A 6,821-nucleotide genomic window follows, 5' to 3' on the forward strand; every position below is an offset into this window, starting at 1 on the left:
AAACTCTGCGACGTGTGTAATGGCATACCCTCAGAGTTTTGCTTTTTGGATGATGTGTGTTGGTGTACCGTCAGGGAGTATGGCCTTGTTCATGGTCCCCCTTCATCGTAGGGTATAGCGAGTTGTCGCTAGGAAGAAGGCTTCGAGATTGATCTTTATATTTCCCTTGTAAGGCATTGCGAATAATTTAATAAAGAAGAAAGTTGTGTGCATCCTTTGGATGCAGAGGCTGGGGCTATGCTCCTTGATCGAAAAAAATATGTTGGAATCTAATTTGTGATCACTGAGATGTGTCATAGGGTGGTATGGTATTACAGCTGGTCTCTAGAGTCCGAGGATTTGACTGAAATGCATATATACAAAACCTGAACCTAGATTTACAACACCTTGCAATAAGGTAGAAAAGGATGAAACATGTCATAAATCTAGCTCTTCGGGGTGTTGTTGCCAACTATGTTGGCAGGCGTTGTGCCGAGAAGGTTCCCTTGAGTAACTGAAATTTTGCCACAAAGAACAACCCAGCCCAGGGAATTAAAATGACAAAAAGGACATGTGAGTGCAATATCACAACAGATTATGCACATGCAGCCACCTTCTTCCTCAAAATTTGCCACTAAATTTTGCACACATGTGTTTAACATATAGACTTGTAATTATTATTGATGTATAATTGTTAGGAAAAAAAATGATATGCGTCTCAAAAGAATGCCTTAAGGATGAGTAAACAAAATAGCATGAATGCGCGCATGAATGATATATGGTAATTAGCAACAAGTAGCTAGACAACGCAATATTATGACATGACAATATGTACCCACTGTCTGTTGTAAAACATTGCACCACTTTGTTTCATGTCACGGAGGCGGAGTCGGAGCTGGAGTAGTTGCAGCTTGTCGATTAAGTTTGTCAGAAACTTTGTCGATAATATCACCCATGATAAGTGGGTGGTTTTTAATCAACTGCTTGAATCCCTCAGTCTTTTTTATGGCTCGCAACCTCTGGCCGTCTTTTGCCATATACTTGAGACAAGATTCTTTGAGTTGCTGACACTGGTACTGCTCTGCCAAATCCAAAGTGGAGCTCACCGTGTGGATATCTAGCGATTGGCTCAACCTTCTCTCGCACATCACTTTGAGTCGTTGTATCCCGTATCCATTGGCCGCAACAAGCAAATCTCGCGCCATGCCTGTAGCCTCCTCCGTGGCCTCCTCCATGAACCCAGGTAGACAATCATTGTACTCTATATGTAATGCAGGAGGACCTCAAAAACCTTTGCGTCGATATCGTCGATGCAGATGCTTCTTTTTTTGCTCTCTATCATGGACATGGAGTCGCGCAGCTTCTCGCGGAAGACCGGCGACCGCGCGCGGAGCACACATACATTCGCATTGAAACTCCGAGAGGAGTTGCCGATCTTGACTGTGAGGTCTGCCTTGAGGCCGCTCTCTATAATACTGCGGACATCAGTGCTCAAGTTGGAGGGTGGGACGGTAATGCTACTGCTACGGTCATCGTCGTCCTCGGCGATGAGTTGGGAGATGTCGACGGTGCACTTGATCCACAAGCAGTCGTCCTCGAGGCACCCGGAAGCTGCCAAATCATCTTTACTCATAAACTGGCTGACACCCCAACCCGTGTGGTTCATTGCCGGCAAGAACGTTTTGGTAAAGATTGTTTTGTTCTTTTCACTAGTCACCGGCGATGTGCGATCCTGTAAGCACAAGGAGAAGGATGCCGTGACCTCGCTCTCGGTGGCGCTCATCAAGTAGATGAACATAGACATGAACTGGCCATCAACAATGGAGGCGTCGCCGTTTGGGTAGTAGGCGATAGCCCAGTCGTGGCCTCCGACGCGGAAGGTCTCGGACTTGATGCTCGCGTTGGCGCCTGTTAGCAGGGAGTGCTTCTCGACCTTGAAGAGGTGCTCGCCGATGTCGACGACCACCACCGTCGAGGAGGTCTTGCTGGTTTCCATGGGCGCCGCCAGTTCCGACAAAAGATATGGAGGAGGGCCAGGAGTCTTGACCGCCTCTTTTATGTATGCAATTGTTGGAGATTTACCCGGACGCCGGATTCAAATCTACAGGTACTCTTGTGCCGTGCCGGTTAGTCAATCAATTTGATACGTCCCTTGCCGTACCGTATCTGGTCTGATCTCTGAGTCCCACCAATCAAGTAATCTTTTTTTTTGTGAAACACATTACAATCAAAGACGCTCATACATACGCGCACACACTCACCCCTATGAACGCACGCACGCACACCCTACCCCTATGAGCACCTCCAAGATACTGCATCGAAGAACTGATTTGGCGGGTCTTGAGATTGACGAAGTCACCACAGGCGCCTCGCTGTCGACGGGAACGTCACCTCCCACTGAAGAATATTCCACCTTTATGAGACACCAAAGTGTCAAATCTGGGATTTGAACTCTGGTGGGTTGGGGTGCCACTGCCCCCTAACCATCCAATCACAGGTTGGTTCTTCCGTGGTCGGTTTCGTCCATATCTACCCCGCGTAGTATTTTCTTTTGTCCGTCCGTACCGTATCCATACCATGACCGCGTATGACCGTGTCCAACTTTTTTTTTGAACATGAGAGGCCCCGAAGGACCTAGAGCTTCATTATCAGCGGTGGGGTTACAATTACACAGAGGGTCAAAAAGAAAAGAGAAATTACAAACGGACCCAAACAATTTGCAACCAGGCCCTTTGACCAGCGCGAGAAAACGCGATCAAGGCCAGCTCCTAATCCACCACCGACGAACTCGTCGGAGCCAACCTTCATGCCGCCGGGGACGAAGCCACTTGGGGCATGGAGACGGGAGCTAACTTCGACGATGCTGATGAGCCTCCGATTAGTTGATTGGAGGTTGAAGAAAACCATCAGACGACGAACGAGCGCAGCCTGAGGCAGGAGGGGTCGCCCTACGACCATGAACAACGGCGACTGTGGCGCAGTAGTAAACCTCCTAGGGTGGAGGGGCCGCCTTTCGGCCATCAGATCCGGCGACAGCGGCGCCGTGAGGAACCTCCGGTGAGAAGCCTGCAAACTCCCCTGCGGCGGACGCAGCGGGCAGACACGAGCAGTGCGTGTCTCAGCCTCTCCTCCACCACCACCATGATGACTGGAGAAGAGAGAGCCAGCACTCCCTCGGCTGACGCCAGATCCACCAACTGCAGCCATGACTCCGAATCTGAGATCCAGAGCCCTGGCCACATCTTCAAGCTTATTCGCAGACAGGGAGAGGAAGATCTTGAGCGGCGACCACCAGCACCACGCCGCTGTCACCCACTGGATCTTCATCACCGGCCACCCAGCGCCGCTTGGAAGCGCGGGCAGATCTCCATCCGTCGGCATATCGCCATACTCCACTAGGGGGACAGAAACGAAACCTAAGCTACTATCTACAAGGAGGGACCGGACTCCCCTCTCCCAGTCACTCCGGCCGGCGAGGCCGCCGGAGGAGAGGGAGAGGGGAGCCGGCGGAGAGCAGGAGACTCTCAAGGTACTGTTTACACACGAGAGAGAGGGAGGGGGGGGGGGAATGAGCCGTCCTTCGAAGGTAAATCAGGTCGAGAGGTGCAGAGCAAAGCCAAGCTCACCGTGTCCAACTTAAATCAGCGAGATCCATGAACGAAGTTGCATCGCGTATGCTACCGTGTCCTACACAAATAGTTCATCTAATCTCGGAAATAAAACAGTTATTTCTCTAAGTCACGACGCACGGCAAAAGCCCTGGCGGTAAGAGCATCTCCAGCCGCGTCCCGCAAAGCGTTTCCCAAAGCAATTTGGGGCGCGCTGTACCAAAAAACCGTTCCAGCCGCGTCCTCCAAACCCGAATTTTGTCCGGCGCGCCCCGATACGGTGTCCGGTGCCCCGAGCCCGTCCCCGTCCCACAGGGGACGCTCCGGGCACGCCGGACACAACGAAAAGCGAGGCGAACCGACGCGGGCCCGATGCGTCAGCGGCTTGAAAGCCTAAAACCCCGTCGCCTACCTTTGGTCAAGCGATGTTAATGGCGTCCCTGTTTTCCCAGACGACGCAGGGACGCGTCTCGTCGTGCATGGCCGCGTGGCCGTCCGCACCGGCGTTATTGCGTGCAACCACCCCGCTGCCGCCGCTGTACATTAAGACGCCGTGCAGTTCGTCCCAATTTCTCACCGCTCCCAAACCTTCTCGTCGCCGCCTCCCCCTCGCAGATCTTCTCCTCGCCGCTCCAAAAATGTCGAGCTCGTCCTCCCGCAAGATCGCCGCCGCGAACGGCTTCGGCCGCGGCAGCCTAACCGTGCCGGAGGTGTGGGCGCTGTACCACGCCCAATATCCAGTCCCGCCGGACATGCGGCTGCCAAGCAGCGGCAGCTGGAAGATGGTCGTGAACGGTATTGGAGTCCCGCCGCCGCTGAAGGCGGGCACGGAGCAATGGAGGGATGGCATCAGGGCCCGGCGGGCTCAATTCACCGCCGCCGAGCGGCAGGATCCGACGTGGGCGGCGAACAACAACGACGACTGGTGGAAGACGTACTTCAAGGCGAAGTACGACGTCGAGATGCACAGCACCCAGGGCTCGTCGGCAGGCCCAACAGCTGGAACAAGGACGGCCGCGCCCTGTTCTGGGGCGTTCCGGGCCGCACCCTCGAGAACGTCATCCGCGGCATCCGCAACGGCGCTCCAAGGTTGGAGACGCCGTCGTCACCGCCACCGTCTCCTCGATGAGGACTACCGCAATGGCAGCCGAGGAGGACGACGTACTCGTCCTCCTCGCACTCTTCTTCCTCAGGACCGGCGCGATCGACGCCGTCCTCGTCGTACCGCTCGGCGCCCTACACCGTCCTCAAACGGGAGGTGAAGGAGGAGCCGGCGACGCCCGTGAACACGAGGCGTGGTGGCAGCGGCAGCGGCAGCCGGTGGCAGCAAAAGAGAGGCACGGTGGCGCCCTCCTCATCACGAAGCCGGAGGTGAAGGAGGAGCCGGAGGAAGCGTCGCAGGCGGCGCTGCTGGCGGAGTACGAGCGGCAGCAGCGGCTCATCGCCAGCAGCGACGACCCCGAGGTCTGCCCAGGTCTGCGAACGGCGTTCTTGGCGTCGCTCAACGACTAGGGCGCCTGGAGGGGCGACGTCGAGACCGCGATCGCCATGTCCATCCGCGACTCCGGCAAGCCGCTCGTGGACCTCACCGACGACGGCGAGGCAGTACTACGACGCCTCTGGCCGCCACAAGTACTTCTAGATTAGGTTTAGTTTAAATTTAGTCAAATTTCGTTCGAATCTATGTAAGTTTGGACGAATCTAATCGAATCTCGTTAAGTTTAAAATTTCCGAAATTTTGTTTGGGGGACGCGACTGGAGAGCGACGTCCCCCAAACGCGGTACGAACGAAACACGTCCCCCAAACGCTCAATCCGGCGCGTTTTGGGGGACGGTTTGGGGGACGCGGCTGGAGATGCTCTAATTTCTCTCCCGCAGCGCAGGTTCAAGGTCCAGGCCACCTGCCGCCGGTGACAAACACCCGAGCTCCCCGGCATATGGCCATAGCCTGGCCGCATTATTTCCGGGTACGCATGTTGCGATTTACCACTCTCGCTAATCCCTGGAGGTCGATATGGAATGAGAAACCGTCGAATCGTGCTCTCCCAGGCGCGCCACACCTCCCCACGCCGCTCACAACTGCCGGCTGCCGCCGGTCCGCCAGTCGGCTTCGTCGTCAACACGAGCCGACGACATCCATGGGCGCGTTTGGTTGCATGGGCCTTGTGCAAGGTCACCTGCGCGTTCAGAACGAGCCACGGGCCGAAATAGGCCTGCTGTTTGGTAGATCGGGCTTCATCGGCTGGGTCAAAAAGGACTTTCTGTTTGTTTGCCTGCAGCCAAGACCAAATCTTGATGGAGATGATATTATGCCTATTGGGTACCATCTAGACATGTGTACGGTTACCTCTTCTCTACGACCGGTAGCCTTATCATGCTATCACCTCCCATCACACATAAATCACAGTTCATGATAGTTGCAATCGGTTCACGAAATCATCCCTAGCTACTACGGATGGTAGTTCATAACACGATGCTCCCTAGCTACTACGAATTGCAGTTTATCATTACGGGGTCGTTCAACAAATGAGGATCGAAAAAGGTTCGAGAAACAGGGGATCATAGGGGTTCTTCTTCTTCTTCTTCACTTCTGCACGTCTTCTTCTTCACTTCCACTTCTTGACTTCTTGACTTTTCACTTCGTCTTCACTTCTTCTCAGATGGTGGTGTTGCCTCTGGCTTCCCACATTGCGTCTGCCCACTCTTGCCTCTTCACCTTCCAGGCATCATTGTCGACTGCTTCCACGCCATGGCCGGTCTCTACTTCATCAAAAGTGACAACCTCTTCGAAGAACTCATCCTCGCCCCAACCTAGGATCCAGTTGTAAAGAATGCAGCACGCAAGGACCAGCTTTACCTGAGTGTCAAACGTGTGGAACGGTTTCTGGTCAAGGACCTTGAACATGTTCTTCAATGCAGCAAAGGCCCTCTCAATGGTGACTCTAAGGCTTGAGTGTCTGAGATTGAACAACTCTCTCGCATTCAGAGGTCGGTGTTTCATAGAGAACTCGTTGAGGTGGTACCTTGTTTTCCTGAAGGGAGGTAGAATTCCAGGTCGACATGCATATCCAGCATCTCCAAGGTAGAACTTACCGTCAGGGATTTGCAACCCATCAGGCCTTGACAAGCTGTCGGCCAGGATGCTGGCATCATGAGCTGAACCCTCCCACCCAGCAAGCACGTAGGTGAACCTCATATCGAAATCCACAGCTGCTAGCACGTTCTGGCTGGTGT

At 54.1% G+C, this 6,821-nt stretch overlaps 1 pseudogene; it reads right to left on the reverse strand.

Annotated features, from left to right (window-relative positions):
* Positions 1-854: 854 nt before the first annotated feature.
* LOC124689687 lies at positions 855-1,975 on the reverse strand (annotated as a pseudogene).
* Positions 1,976-6,821: the final 4,846 nt, after the last annotated feature.

Source organism: Lolium rigidum, chromosome 2 (assembly GCF_022539505.1).
Source record: "Lolium rigidum isolate FL_2022 chromosome 2, APGP_CSIRO_Lrig_0.1, whole genome shotgun sequence".
Lineage (NCBI taxonomy): Eukaryota > Viridiplantae > Streptophyta > Magnoliopsida > Poales > Poaceae > Lolium > Lolium rigidum.